The following is a 17357-nucleotide window of genomic DNA, read 5'->3' as shown; positions in this document are numbered from 1 at the left end:
AAGGTGTGCGCGTGATCGTTCCTATAAGTTAGACACCAGGGTTGGTTTTAGTGTGGAGAAAAAGAACAAAGATTAAAAATTGCCTCAGTCGTGAAGGATTTCTCTTTTTGAGAACAAAATATAGCCTCTGAAAGCAAATTAGACACAAGGTTGTTTTTTTAATGTGGAGGAAAACCAGCTCCTCTAAAAAGGGTGCACTCTGGCAGTGTCCAAATAAGTAGTAATTGTCTCAGTATGAAGTATTTCTCCTACATTCATTGACCAATTACTTACGTGAAGCATCAAAACAGATACTGCACTTTAATTTTGGCCCGAACTGCTTTACAATTATTAAAGTTAAGAAATGATACATGCAAAATGTTAAACTGATAATGATGATTTAATAATATATATAATAAATACTGACTTAACGGGTCTCGGGTGGTCTAATGTTTATTATTAGTAAAGTACTTGACCCCCCGACGAGGGCAAGTTGGGCACGAAGTCGGTTTTTAATCTTTACCTTCCTATCTATCTATCTATCTATCTATCTATCTATCTATCTATCTATTTATCTAGTGAGCTAGCCACCGAGCTAGCTAGCTAGCTAGTTTTCCCATAACAAAACGAGTAATCATTATTTTTTTCTTTTAAAAAATGGCGACTATTTTGAAAATACAAAAAAAAAATGGTTACTCGTTCTGTTCTATATTTGATATTATTACTGTTGCAGTTGCAGTGCCGCAGTGATGCACTTGTTGAACCGTGCTAAAATAATAACGTCATTATTTAAAAAGCCATTCTTATCATGGGGAGAGGAGAGTGTTTTTTTGAAACTATTCTGTACTTTCACCTAATAATTTAATAAAAAAGATATCGTAAAACTTTACTTGAAAATACTATTTAAAAATAGCGCGGTTTAATAAATGCACAAGCACCTTCATATTTTACGTTATTTTTATATAGTTAAGTGAAACTTTACTTTTAAAGTCTAAAAAAACTGTTCATAGCTATTTCCTGCGTGTTGAAGTGAAAAAGTTGTGCTGTCTGTTCGTGAATATTTAAATATGTTTTACGATTCGTTTTGCTCTAAAACTGGCCATCTTGTTTCCCTTTCTGGGTCTTTTGTTTCTTGGTCTCCCTTCCTTCATATTGGAATGGTTGTGTTTTCAAGGTTGTTGTTGTTGTTGTTGTGTGTGTGTGTGTGTGTGTGTGTGTGTGTGAGAGAGAGAGAGAGAGAGAGAGAGATCAAACAAAACTTCTTAATTTTCCTTTTGTTTGTTTTGAAAGTTAAAGTAGAAACTTGTTTTTGCTTTTGTTTAGAATTTACAATTTGTTTTAAGTTTTGTAGTTTTGTGTTATGTTTATTGTTTAAACACGCGCTTTCATCTTACTAAGTAATCTGAACAAAACGTGGCATTTAAAAAAAAAAGAAGAAAAAAGAAGAACCAATGATTGAGTTGGAATGACTTCTATAAAAAAAATCGCTTCTTCGAGATCAATTTTGGTTTGGAGCAAAATGTAGTATCTGTTCTGATTTTGTATTTTATCTTTTCTATCCTCTATCAACGAAGAAGAAATCCTTCTAGACCGAGGCAATTTAAATTTATTTTCAACAATCCAAAGAGCCCGTATTTTTTTTTTTTTTGGAGGGGGGGTATAAATTCTTCACCCATATTAATGATCTTGCGTCTATCTTTGCTATCGTGAGGAGAAGGCAATTAAATAGAGACAGCGGAAAAGTAAAAATGAGACTTCATCTTTTTTTTCGTGGGATTACCTGGATTTTTAAAAATTAGACTTTAGAGTATACTACATGCATTTTACGTTAATTTTAAAGAATTAATTTTTACCCGTATGTGTCAAAAAAAAAAAAAATTAAGTACAAATAGTTTTCGCGTAAGAAGCAACAGAATGTGGCTGCCGGCGATTAAAACGTAAGAATAAAGTTCGATTCTAAACATTTTTAAAAAGTAAATTAGTATTTTATTTTAGAACAGAAACAAAATTAATAATGAGTTTTATCCAAAAATTGGGTGAAAAGCTTGTTAACTAAGAACTTATCGTAGTAAGTTGTGTTAAAAGACCTACAAGCGTGATGTAAACAAAGTAGATAAAATCAATCAGCAGCAGCAGTTCCAAAAGAAGGAAAGAAGAAAGAAAAATTGCTGCAACTCTTGTTACGACTTGACGACCGGATCTCATTTTTAACCTCCTTTATAAGAGTTTATTGGTCGCATCATGCTGATCATCTCATATTTAAATAACTCACAAGCTTCCTTTCGAATTGGATTATTTTAACAAAAACTAAAATGTTTGCAAAAGAACCCAAAACAAAAAGTAAACAAATTCGTCTTCATTTTTGTTAACAATAGAACAAAACAGTGCGACCACTCAACTCCACTGCAGTCCAATGCAAGTAGATTTCAAGCCCATGTAAGCCTTTCTCTCTCTCTCTCTTTTTTTTTTTTTTTTTTAAATCAACACAAAAGCTTTATTTCTATTATTTCATTTGTTGATCTTTCACTAATGACAGGATCGATTGTTTATTCCGATCTGGTAGATAGTTCCTTTTCCTCCGGCGGGTTACACAAGTCTCTGCTCGTCTTCATAGAATTTCTTACTTTCGCATTATGTACATTTGAAAGTAATGAGATCTTGCTTTAAGACACGAACTACAGCGTTCGTAAAACATTCGTTAATGAAACTGCGGCCATGTAGACGCAATAGAAATAGAAAGTTAATTGTAATAATGCAGTAATGCACCAATATCAATAGTATTTTGGTCGTGTCGTATTGGCGTTGCTTGCCCGACGCCTCGTGTGTGGGGCTAAAAAAAAAAAAAAAAAAATGAGAGGCGGCCGCCTCAAAAGTGATCATGTAACTTCAACTAAGGGTCGGGCGATGTCACCCCCCCCCATCCCCATAGAAGGTTAGTTTAATCTCTTTTTGGGAGCGGGTTGATGGGGGAGATATTAGGCGCAAGGCCATTAAAAGTATGGGTAAAATGGAGATCGTTTGTCATCTCTGTATATATTCTGCCACAGTGTAAGAGTAGAATTACTCTTAGATCCAATCATTGTACCACAATAACACATTTAATCCAACTTACCCCCAACATGTTGCAAATTTATTTTTATTCGTAACTTTGATCTGTGCTGATTGGCACCACCTACGAAGAGGAAAAGAGATTTTATCCATTCAGCGCGCAGAAAAAGAAACTATCAGTGTTACTGTTAACATGCTGAGGCATCCCTAAAATGGGTGTAGTTTTTGCTTGATTTGTTTTTAAAGCATATCCACTTCAGTAAAAATAGAACGAGGTGATTTTTGAAATGTCTCCCCCCCTTTTTCTTCAGCACATAAGCAAAAAAAAAAAAAAAGATCCCCCCCCCCCGTTTCTTAACTCTGGCGAAATATTGTTGTCATAATTAAACATCCTCACCACCATTACCCTGGAGTGAAACTGAACCTCATAATGCCATTATTATCCTTATCTGTAAATTTGGTTCTTGGTGTATACATGTTACCGTGCTATTTTTAAATAGTATTTTCACGTTAAATTAATTTTTTTTACGATATTTTTTATTTATCAAATTGTTAGGTGAAAGCACAGAATAGTTACAAAACGCCCTCCCCTCCCCATGTTAAGAATGGCTTCCTAAATAACGTTACTATTTCAGCGCGGTAACATAGGTGCATAACTTATGCACTGCATAAGTACCGTAAAGTTATAAAGTCAAACGCCGTCTGCTATAAATGTCGGTCGGGGTCCGGTGCGAACGAAGACCTCATAAATATTATCCCCCCCCCCGCCCCCAAATTACAGATTACCCAACATCTATTGGATGCTTCGTCAAATTTTACTAGAAAAGTTTTTTTTTTTTTTTTAGCTTATTATAGAGCTTTATTTTCAGTTTCCTGCTTAGACGGAGCCACAAAAAGTAAAAACACACAAAGATTGTGTGCATCTTGGTCGCCACGAGACACACACAACTTTAGGGGGGGGATACAAAAGCTCAGTTTTTGAATGCATTTTACTTTGTATCAACTTTTCCTCATGGTTTTGCTCAATTTAATCTTTTATTCGACAATAAAAGAATAATTTGTTTTGGTTGCATGATAAAATTTACCTGCTAAATAAAATTACATGGATGAAATTGTTAATTTGTCTTTAGTCTAGAGTTTGTTTATATAGTTTTTCATTTTAGAAAAGTAGTAAATTAACAAAAAGTCGATTAAATCACTTTTTGGTACTCATGCAGAGAGTGATTCGTGCTGAAATAATAACGTTATTATTTAAAAAGCCATTCTTAACATGGGGAGGGGAGGGTGTTTTGTACCTATTCTGTACTTCAACCTTACAATTGAATAAAAAAAAACATATAGAACTTTAATTAAACGTGGAAATACGAATACGGATCAGTAAGTGCATTAGCACCCACTTTTTTCTTGTCTTCTTACGAGAAAAGAAAGAAAAAAAAAACTTTTTTTGCCTCCAAAAATTCAAATCGATTTGTTTTGCCTCAATTTTTGTATTTATTTATTTTATTTTATTTTATTTTATTTTTTTTTTTTTGGGGGGGGGGCTTTTGAACCGAACAAAACTTAAATATCTTAATAATTGTAACCCTAAAACTAGCGGCAGTCTTGCAGTTAAGTCCCGGCAAAGTTCGACAACTCTAGAAGGGTAACATCAGTATTTTACACCATCAAATCACGAATAGGTACTTGAACAGTTTAATCAAGACATTCAAAAATGAAAATATCGAAAAAAGATTATATTGTACGGATCCGTTTTGGACTGAAAGATCTCCCCCCAAAAAACTTCATTTAATTTGAACAAGTAGTTTTTATTTTACAGCAGAAAAACACGTTTTTATGAGAGCGCGTTGAAGTCAGCCATTATGAAATTTGTTGAACACGCCACGGGGAGATAACTTCAGTTAAAGCGCCGACACTCCCTCCCCATCTTTATTACTAGCGTTTCTTCCTAAAAATCGAACCTTTTTATCGGTATCATAACAAATTGTTCTTTCGCTATAAAATAAAAACTAATTGATGAAATTAAGTGAATTTTTTTTTCGGAGAACTTCGTTCCATAACGAATACGTACAATATAACCTTTTTTTTTGTTTGTTTTTTTCGATATTTTCATTTTTTAATGTCTTGATTAAACTGTACAAGTACCCACGAATATTATGAATTATTAGTTTTAAAATAAGAATAAAAATTATTAAAGTTTAAAAAAAATATATATATAAGCAATATAAAATATATTATTTAATCAATATAAAATATATTATTTAATTAATATAACATATATTATAAAAAATATGTAGTCAATATAAATATATTATATAATTAATATAAAAAATTATGTAATCAATATAAAATATATTATATAATTAATATAAAAAATTATGTAATCAACATAAAATATATTATATAATTAATATAAAAAATTATGTAATCAACATAAAATATGTTATATAATATAAAAAATTATGTAATCAACATAAAATATATTATATAATTAATATAAAAATTATGTAATCAATATAAAAATATATAATACATATAAAATATATTATATAAATATAAAAAATATGTAATCAATATAAAATATATAATTAATATAAAATATGTAATCAATATGAAATATATTATATAATTAATATAAAAAATATGTAATAAATATAAAATATATTTTAATATAAAATATATGTAATCAATATAAAATATATTTTAATATAAATATATTATATAATTAATATAAAAATATATAATTAATATAAAAATATATAATTAATATAAAAATATATAATTAATATAAAAATATATAATTAATATAAAAATATATAATTAATATAAAAATATATAATTAATATAAAATATATAATTAATATAAAAATATATAATTAATATAAAATATATAATTAATATAAAATATATTATATAATCAATATAAAATATATAATTGATATAAAATATATTATATAATCAATATAAAATATATAATTGATATAAAATATATTATATAATTAATATAGAATATATTATATAATTAATATAAAATATATAATTGATATAAAATATATTATATAATCAATATAAAATATATAATTGATATAAAATATATTATATAATCAATATAAAATATATAATTGATATAAAATATATTATATAATCAATATAAAATATATAATTAATATAGAATATATTATATAATTAATATAAAATATATAATTGATATAAAATATATTATATAATCAATATAAAATATATAATTGATATAAAATATATTATATAATCAATATAAAATATATAATTGATATAAAATATATTATATAATCAATATAAAATATATAATTAATATAAAATGTATTATATAATCAATATAAATATATAATTAATATAAAATGTATTATATAATCAATATAAAATATATAATTAATATAAAATATATTATATAATCAATATAAAATATATAATTGATATAAAATATATTATATAATCAATATAAAATATATAATTGATATAAAATATATTATATAATCAATATAAAATATATAATTGATATAAAATATATTATATAATCAATATAAAATATATAATTAATATAAAATATATTATATAATCAATATAAAATATATAATTAATATAAAATATATTATATAATCAATATAAAATATATAATTAATATAAAATATATTATATAATCAATATAAAATATATAATTAATATAAAATATATTATATAATCAATATAAAATATATAATTAATATAAAATATATTATATAATTAATATAAAATATATAATTAATATAAAAATATGTAATCAATATAAAATATATTATATAATTAATATAAAATATATAATTAATATAAAAAAATGTAATCTATGTAAAATATATTATATAATTAATATAAAAAATATGTAATTAATATAACATATATTATATAATCATTATAAAAAATATGTAATTAATATAAAATATATAATTAATATATAAAATATATAATTAATATATAAAATATATAATTAATATAAAAAATGTGTAATTAATATAAAATATATTATATAATTAATATAAAAAATGTGTAATTAATATAAAATATATTATATAATTAATATAAAAAATATGTAATTAATATAAAATATATTACATAATTAATATAAAAAAATATGTAATCAATATAAAATATATTACATAATTAATATAAAAAATATGTAATCAATATAAAATATATTACATAATTAATATAAAAAATATGTAATCAATATAAAATATATTATATAATTAATATAAAAAATATGTATTCCATATAAAATATATTATATAATTAATATAAAAATTATGAAAATTTGTTCCATTCTCATCTAATGGAAGAGTTGTGGAGACGGCGTGAGAAAGGACACGCATTTCGCATTTCCACAAATTATTAAAAGCATAAGACAACAATACACTTTTTAAGAAATGTTTAATTTTTAAAGTTGTTTTATTTTGTATAAATTTATATTTTGTTACGTGGTTCATTACTTCACATTTTATTTTGTTCGTTTTTCTGTTAAGACAATAATACACTTTCTAAAAATTGTTTAATTTTTCTGTTAAATAAATAGTTATAAATATATAAAATGTATATTTTGTTCGTTTACTTTATTTAATCAAGTGCTTACTTCCAATATTAACATATTTTTTATATTAATTACATTTTTTTTTAGTTTAAAACTTTAATAATTTTTATTTTAAAACTAATAATTCGTAATTTGATCGTGTAAAATACTGATGTGACCCTTCTAGAGTTGTCGAACTTTGCCGGGACGTAACTGCAAGGCTGCCAAACTAGCCTCTTTTTGTACCGTTGTGTGTGTGTGTACACCCTTATAACTTTTAAGGATTTCTATTTAAAACAGAAATCCTTAAGTCAAAGGAAATAGATTATACCAATTTTTTATTCTTTTTAATCCAAGGTAAAAAAAAAAATCCTCAACCATGTCTTTTTTCCTAGGAACATAAATCTGTCTCTGATGAGTTGTTTTGTGAATTTCCACAATTCAATGAAACACGTGTATGCACTTATTGTACCGCGTTATTCTTTAAATAGTAGATATGGTATTCCCATAACAAATAACAGCAAATAATAACAATAAAAACTTGTAAAATAAATTGATTCATTGTAATTTTTGCTGTATTCTCAAGAACATATATTATATTAAAAAAATCTCATTTTTATATTCATAAAACCGGTGAATTTTCCAAAAATTCCTCTAAAGCTAAAATAGGGAAAAATGGAACCGAATGTTATTTCTACATTTTTTGACATAAACAATGCGATTTAAAATTTCTCTCAAAAATCAATTTAGTTAATTTTTTACAAACTTATTAAAAAAAAAAAGCTGAACTATAAATAAACTGAAATAAAATAATATACACAAAAAAAAATCATATTTTGCCCCCCCCCTAGCAGTTTCAGAAAACGCCATTAAAAATGCGTGATAAAAATTGAATAATTTGACTTCCTATCTTTCGAAGCTTATAACTACTTGAAAAATGTAATTCAAATGCTAATTTTTTTTCACTTAAAGAAGCAAAGACCTAATTAAAAAAAAATATCAGGTTTAATAGCAAAATTATGCAATATTTGTTTTTTTTTTTTAAATCGGTTTTCTTTAAAAAAATTTTAAAGAAAATCAACAAATTTTAACTTACTTCGATAAAATATATGTATATATGAATTCAAAAAAATCACTTACCTATAAAAATACTATTCAATGAGTACTTCCATTTTTCATTGTTAAGAATTTATCCATATTTAAATAAAATACTTTTTTTAAGCGAGTATTAAAAAATACTGTGACTTCAGCTCGTCACAAATGGAAAAAAGGGGAGATAACCGTCTCCATTTCTTAAAGTTATGAGCTATGGTGGCCTGTAAGCGACAGAATTAATGTCTCTTTCTATTGCTGGCTGTAAACAAAAGTTAATAAATATGGGCCACCATAGGTGAAAAATAGTCTCATTTCACTTATCAATTTTTGCTGATAAAAAAAAACAGTCGAGCGATTTTTTTTTGATTTTTAAAAAAATTTTTTTTTTTATTCTCTTAAAGAAATACATGAGTTTTTGATTTTATTTTATTTCTTTTTTATAGAGTGAATTTTTTTTAAATATCTAAAAAAAAAACCCCAAAAACATCGAATAAAATAGAAAAAAATTGTCGTAAGTCTACAAAATTTTCTGAACAATATAACAAAATTATAAGGTTTCACTTAAAAAAAAAAATTCAACGTTGTTTTTTAAAAAAAATGTTTTAAACTTTTTATTTGGAAAACCAATTTGTTCATTTTCGCATCTCACTAATAAAAATCGTCGCATAATTTATATTACTTGCTTCTTTGTTGTTACAAAAAATATATAATTTCTAAACCAAGTAACTGAAACAATTATGAGTTCATAGTGAAATTTCTTTGTGTACGGCTGATTTTACAATCTGTTAATACTAAATAAAAAAGTGACTTTTATAATTTCCATACTAACATTTTGAATTGAAAATAAGTTTCCGATAAAGTTAATAAAAGGATTTAGGTAAAATTTAGATAATGCTTAGTTTTATGGATTAAAAATTAATATTCCCTAGAATATTGAGGAATTTAATAGAAATAATTTAAATACTACCTTTTTTTTGTTAGGCTACAAATTACGATGTTAAAAATTAATGAATTGTTATGAGCAAGGAAGATTTGTCACTTATGACCGGCCATGCATCACCTAAAACAATTAACTTCAGGCATCTACCGGAAGTTAATTGTTTTAGGTGTTGTCTGCTTAAATGTGATGTTTTTTTTGAGGGGGGGGGATATACACACCTATATGTCTTTTTCATAATATTTCAAGCCAAAGGTAAGACTTTTAACTGTTATATTTCACTTGACTAATGATTGAACCAAAATTTTAACAAGATACAAGATGTATGTATGTACTGACCCCCCCCTATATTTTTAATGTTTGCTTTGTCTGTTTTTCGAAAAATTTGCCACCTTGTGATTTTTTTTTAATCATTTTATAAGATTTTAGTATTTTCAAGTTAAATTCAAGTTTTATATCTTTTTTTGTTATTAAATTGTTAGATGAAAGTCAGAATAGTTACAAAACACCCTCGTCTCCCCATGTTAAGAATGGCTTTCTAAATAATAATGTTATTATTTCAGTGCAGTACAGTAAGTGCGAAAGCTTTGCGAATTATACTACTAATAAAATAACATAAGTGTGATGCAAATGCATCTTTGGTTTGGTATGTTTACTTTTGATATATATGCTATTATATAAAAGGACCTTTTTGTGTGTGTGTATGTGTGTATATATCTATGTGTGCATGCAAACACGTTCCCTATAGACACCGCAACGGCTGGGCCGATTTTTATGAAATTTCGCGCAAATTTACTTTATGTATCTGTCAGTGTTCTTAGATAGGTTTTGTATCCGAATATTATCGTTAAGTATTGATAATCAAACTAATCTGATGAAAAGGAACAATCGATTTTGATCAAAGTTAACATCTTTATTCAGCCTAACATCACAAGTGCGTTTGAGAAGTTTTATTACTACACAAGCTGAAAGACCCGGCATATAAAATCAACAGTAGGTTCTTTGATATGACAGAGGTGCATTCGAAATGAATGTTTCTGTTTAGAGAACAATTGAACTATGATATTTGACTTTTGCATTTCAAACCATTGCTTGAATTAAAGTTTAAAATGCAAAATAATTTTATAAAATCAACAAAAAGTTCTCTACAGTACAATGGAGACTACAATGTATTTTGAACTGTCACTGCCAGGAGGCATGTGAACCTTCCTTCCGGTGCACCACAATGGATCACCAACTAGAGCAGACAATCAATCGATTTGATTGAAAAATGGACGATTCTCCGAGTTCGATGACAATAAAAATATGGGAGTGTGAAACATTCGTTGATTATTCAACCCTGAGGCAACGTCAGATCTCCCCATTAGTACAGTTTTAGTACTAAACTATACAGATTGAATACATTTTTATTTTACCAACATTTAAATTGTTAAGACTTTTTTTCTCTAATAAAATTAAATTTTTATGAAAATTTACTACATCTTCAATTGCAATGTAATTTTGAAACTACAAAAAAGACATTTGGGATGCTGAAAATGTACACAAAACGCAAATAAAATTGAACTTTTAATTCCAAATTTTGATCCGTTGCGACCATTTTCTTTTTAATAACTTACACTTTTGTTAAACTCCATTTTGTTTGCGTGTAAAATAAAAATAAGGTATTCGTGCTGAATATGGACTGTGCTGAAATAATAACGTTATTCTTTAGAAATACATTATTAATATGGAGAGTGGGGGGCGTTTTGTAACTATTATGTACTTTCACCTAACAATTTAATAAACAAAATATACTGTAAAAATTTTAACTTGAAAATCCTATCTAAAAAGAAGCACAGTCCGTATTTTACATAGATACCAAAAATAATGCGTGAAGTATTTTTGTGTAATAAAAATAACTTTTTAAACAATAAAAAAAAATATTTATGCTGAAAAAAAAATATGCCCCCACCTCCTTAGTGATTTATAATTTTAAACGCTTTAAAAAAGTGAATTAGAATTTTATTTCAACACAAAAGAATACAATTTAAGACCTAAAGCTACAATACAGTTTATCCAAAATTTGGGCTATGCAAAATAGGTGAGCTATTTCTAACAGTCCTTATGCCCGTTGGCTAAATTCTAATTGAACAATTCTTGCTTTATTGAAACTGATCTAAATTATAAACAGTGTTGATAAAACCCTTCTTAAAAGCCACTCCTCATGTTTAATGTAGGGGTCAGAGATTTTTTTTGGTCACTTTGTATTGTGAGTTTGTGATAATGGATGTTTGAAGACAGTGTTCGTTGAAGGTCCTGTTCATTGAAGCAGGCATTCATTGAAGACTTGTAGTTCTTGATCCAGTTGTCCTTTGAAGATTAAGTTAGTTAAAGACTAGTCGACCTTTGAATTTCTATAAGTCCTGTTTGTTTTCATGGAAGTCTGGCTGCAAGAAGAACAAATGAAAGACTTTGAGGCAATGCCAACTAGTTAGTTTTGAATAAACCAATATAGCAAAGCATTATTTGAGGTCCTTCAGGCAAACAATTGTGAAGAGATACTTCTATGACAGATATATTTAGCTTGTGGTACAAAACAATCGATTTGTAAAATGCATCATGCTTAAATAAGATATGTATGATTTGTATATTGCTACTTTAGACGAAAGTAGCATGCAAGAAAATGTTTTCCTTTGGTTTAAAAGCACAGAAGAACCATATTACTTGACTTTTCATTTTAAATTTTTAATTAAAGTCAGAAATTGCTTATAATTGGCAGTTTAAAGTATAGAAAATTAATTTCAAATAGTAAAGGCATGTCAGACATTTTGGAATCTGTCAAGTAATTAGATTTTTTTTGTTAATTTATTTTTGGAAGTTAAGTTGTCAAGCTTAAGAGCAGTAATTTTACAATTGAATTCAATGAATTTAGAAATAATGGTAAACAAATATGAAGACAGTTTTATCAGATGAAATATTTTACAGACTTTTATTTGGATAAAGATTTAGTTGAATTGAACCGATGATTGTTTTTTTTTTTTTTTTAAAGGCATAACTAACAAATCTATAATATAAATGTGGCATGTCTCTCTTCAGTTGATAACAAAGTCCTATATCAAGATCAAATACAACTTTTCTTAAGTAAAGTTTTATGAAGAATTCCATGGGGATATTTTATTTTGCATCCATGTTTTTATAATAATATTGTAGAATCTACATTCACACCATATCTATAAAAAGGTAATCTTTTATTTCAATTTAGAAATGAAAAATAAGAATAAAAGAAATTGTAATATTGATGGTTGAGAGAAGGGGTACACATTTGTTCTTGGGCAGCCCTAGGGAAGAGAGTCGTCTGCTCATAATAATAATATAATCAAATCAAGACTGCCAAAACAGACAACTGAAACCTTTTTTCTTCATGTTCTCATTGTAGTTTACTGGACAAGATGGCTGTGCAGAACTTGTCATAACCAACAAAGTAAAGGCTGACTGTTTTCACTTTTATTTCAAAGAAAACTGTTTCCATTACGTATTAAAGGGGGGGAGGAATAGATAATGACGATATGCCAATGCAATGTTTTGAGTCTGTTTCCAACATTAAGTCCATTAGCAAAACAAATAAATGGAAATCTGATCAGTATTATTAGTCTTTATAGAGACATCCGCTACTGTTATTATCATCATATTTTTTTGTTTTCAAATCCTAGCTTATTATCCTGATGTTGTGGAAGTGTTTAAACCGAATTTTTAAAGAAATACTACCATTTGCAACAGACATTTAATTGAATTATTACTACCAGTATCAAATATTGAACAGCCTTATGCTTAAATAAATTTTCTTGCAATAATTAAGTTTTAATGTTTACGTTAAAATATTTTCATTTTAATACATTTAAGTAGAGTTTACCATTAAGCAACATTCAATACATGATATAAAATGTAATGCTTTATTTTTGCTTAATTTTTTCAATAATCTACCAAATCCAATGATGCGCATTTAAATTAATTGTATATTTGGGCAGTATTTTTTCTTTGATGCATGTTTGATTAAACAACAATGACATATATCATCCAAAAAAATTAGGACAGGCGGATAGGCTGTATTCCCAAATTCAACTGTTTAAGGATACCGTAATTGCATCGCTAAGATAAAAAAACAAAAAACATCTTATTTTAACACCGTCACCAAATTACCTATTACTTTAGATAAAATCAGGATTGAAGCTTAAAACAACGATTTTATTGTGAAAGCTTAAAAGAAAGTAACATTTTTCAGAAATTGACTTCTGGACAGGTATTTATTTATACCTCTTTCTCCCATAAATGCTTATATCTAGTGACCGCTAATCGATCAAAAACTGCTTTTTCTAAAGCTTATTAAAATCTATTATTTCTGAACAACTTTTTGTTTTACCAGAAAGATAAAACCCTGGAGTTTAATATGTTAAAAGCAGAATAATATAATACTTTTCTATAATTTTTAATAGAATTTTAAGTTTTAAATTAAAAAAAAAAAGTGTTTGACCCATTTTCTGTCGAATGTCAACAAAACATAAAAATTTTTCAAATCAATTAAACTTTTTTATGTCTAAATAAAATTTACTATGATTGGTTATAAGAATATGCAAAAATATTAGAATATAATTACCTTATATTTAAATAAATTCAAATAATTCAATTATTTAGCACAGTCTCGTACATTTTAGAAACCATGTGTTTACCGCCACCATCTTGGATTTTAGGTATGGGAATCCAGTCGCATCTAAATATTTATTTAAGCATTTTCATGAATTTTAATGTAATTAAACAGGCAAATATATATATTTTTTAAATAATTAAATTAAATTATAATTACAAGCGATATTTTATGGTGAAATATATTATTTTTAGCTTTATAATTTTTCCTTCATAATAATTGAAACTTTAAATTTGTCCTAATACTTGTTAAAAGTAACTGCTTTTTTTCTAATTTTACATCAAACCTAAATGTTTAGCATTATATTTCTCAGTTTTAATATTACTTTTAGTCAGTTTTTAATTTCATGATTAAAATCATTTTTCCTTTCTTATTTTCTAACTAGCAGGGGTACCTGGCGTTGCCCGGGTGTGGTGAGGTGTGTGTGTGTGTGTGTGTGTGTGTGAATGGGGGGTGTAAATCAAAACAAAATGGAAAATAAAGAATAAGCGAACGTAATAATAACACTGTTTAAATATAACATTTTCTTTTAAATCAGAAAAACAAAAACAAAAAAAAATCGAAGGTGATGCAAAATAAAGACTAAGTGAACAAAAAAAAAAGAAATGGCATAAATAAACATGTTTAAATGTTAAAACTTTTTTTAAAAAATTGGAAAAACAAAAAAACAGTGAACATGATGGAAAAATAAAAAACATAAAAATGGAATAAATAAACATGTTTAGTGCAAATTTTATAAAAATCGATCAAAATAAATCTAGACACTATGTAGATATTACAATGTAGGGGGTTATATAAAAAGTTCTAAAAAAGAGTACCCCCCCCCCAGGAAGAACCCCGGTAAAAAAAACCTTTGCTGTATATCAAAAAATGCGTGCGCTGCTTTTGCCTTTTATATATATCTATATATATATATATAGATTAATAATGACCATTGAACCACACTTTTTTTTTCCATAAACTAGATCATGTTTTTATTCTTTGTTGCATAAATCGAGTTGACAAAGACTTTCATTAGAATTCGGTGGCACTTAAAAGAGCCGTTTTTGGTAACCCTCTTGAGGTATGCAACTTGTTGGAATGTCACAACCATCATCTACGGAAATCCATGTCTTCATAGTTATAGTTAATTTTTAAAAAGGGAAATAACAACTTTTTGTAACTGTAATGGGCTGCCATATTTAAAAAAAAACGTAATATGCAGATACTTAGAATTTTCACGCGCTGTTTTCTTTTTTTTTTTGTATCGGTTCTTTAAAACATTCTTCATATCATTCTTTATGTGCATGAAAAGTTTACTCACTCTAAAATAAAATTAAAAATTTATTTTTAAAGATTTGAAAGTATGCATATGTTAGCATTTTCGTAAAAAAATATTTTTTTTATCCTCACCTGAAAGATAATAATTATTGATAAGCATATTCAATGAATCTCACACTTCAAAACGCAAAAGATAAAAGAATTAAACCTATTCGAATCTCAGATTTCAATCTTTGATATCGAAGGCACCCTGTGAAATTTCATTTTGTTTTTCTACACTCCTCCTTCTACCACAAAATGAGTGTGTGCTTAGTGGATTGTTTGAACTTTAAAAGGTCGAACAAAGGACAAATGAGGAAGGGGAGCGCATGAAGTCCCCCAAAATATATTTATACAACGGATATGAAAAAAAAAGTTTCTCATCTAAAGTGCACTCTCTACTTATTAATTGGTCAAAATTTTATATTGATTAGATAATTATCTGATTTTTGGTAAATTTTTAAAGATGGATCCTGTTACGGAAATCAAAAACACTCCATAAATTTGGTGGTGACTACTTATATCTTCCTCTTGGATTTTCTTTGGTTTTCCTCTCTGAACTAAACCTGATAACTTAACTGTTTTAAATTTACTAATACAAATTTACAAGTACTCTCATCCATTGTTTCTATGTGACCATACCAATGAAGTCCAGATTTAATCTTTTGAGGTCATCAGATCTAAACCTGTCTTTAAGAGTTACATTACAAATCCATTGTATCATTTTTCTCCATGCAATGCATGTTTTACCTTCACTGGACAGGTTTCACTTGCATACAGCATACACATGCTTGGTAACACTGCTGACGTTTTAGATGAAGCAACCCTTACTTCATGATAGCAAACAGGCAACATTTCAGAATCTATTGCCTCTCAAGAGAGAAGGAGGTTCCATTCACTATTGTCTTATTTATTTTTCAATGATGTTTCAGACAATATGCTCCCAGCCTTCTTCATGTGTTTTCCCTATTCAAATATGATTATTTGGATTTTTGTAGCTGATGTTCCATACCAAATAATAGTTATTTGTATATTACATCACAAATCCATGAACAGTCATTTAGAATATGACAAGTTTCACGTCACATCACCTGTGCTCGTTTTACAAGAACTTCCTTAGAATGTGCTTTAATGGAATTACTGTGCCTGTATTCCCTAAATGAAAACATCTCCTGCCCAACTAGCAGTAAAGTCATAGCTCTTTACTGTAGAGGTCCGCAGATGCTGCAAATTTCTAATAGTTTCTTTCCTCAGACCGCTTACCATGGAATTCCCCACCTGCTTCTATTTTCTCAACGATAGCAACAATGTAATCTTGATTACATTTAAATTTAATTTATTTTTGATTACATTTAAAATTAAATTTAAATAAATATCTTGCTGAGTTTTTTTTTCTTAAACCAGACTACTATCCAAATATACTAGTGATAAAATGCTAAAATAAATTGAAGTTAAAACTATTGGATTTTTAAATTTTCTGTTATTTGAAGAAGGCTGGAAGGCACATCAGCCAGAACATAATCAAGAAATAAATAATAAAAGGGGGGAAAAAACAATATAAATAAAAATGTTGAAAACTAAACATGTTGTTTATAAAAACGAACCCACAAACCAAGTCTGATGTTAAAAATCCATGATAATCCATTCCACTTCATGTATTTTACCTTTGGAAGAAGATTTCCTCCTAAAACATTAATAAATTTGTATCTTGCTAATTTAGATACGAGATTAGAATCATTAAAGGCTAT

General features: G+C 26.9%; 1 protein-coding gene across 2 annotated transcripts in view; it reads left to right on the top strand.

Annotated features, from left to right (window-relative positions):
• Positions 1-2107: 2107 nt before the first annotated feature.
• Positions 2108-17357, top strand: part of LOC145255738 (tubulin polyglutamylase TTLL5-like) — a 459668-nt gene continuing 444418 nt past the window's right edge. For both annotated transcript variants that reach the window (XM_080114369.1, XM_080114368.1), the window contains exon 1: positions 2108-2415. The gene's annotated coding sequence lies outside the window, so the exon portion shown is untranslated. The remainder of the gene's footprint in view (positions 2416-17357) is intronic.

This window comes from Euprymna scolopes, chromosome 31, assembly GCF_053919585.1.
Source record: "Euprymna scolopes isolate OS-2025 chromosome 31, ASM5391958v1, whole genome shotgun sequence".
In the NCBI taxonomy this organism is placed as follows: Eukaryota; Metazoa; Mollusca; class Cephalopoda; order Sepiida; family Sepiolidae; genus Euprymna; species Euprymna scolopes.
The sequence above is the reverse complement of the archived record's forward strand: the minus strand, read 5'-3'. Positions and strand labels throughout refer to the sequence as shown.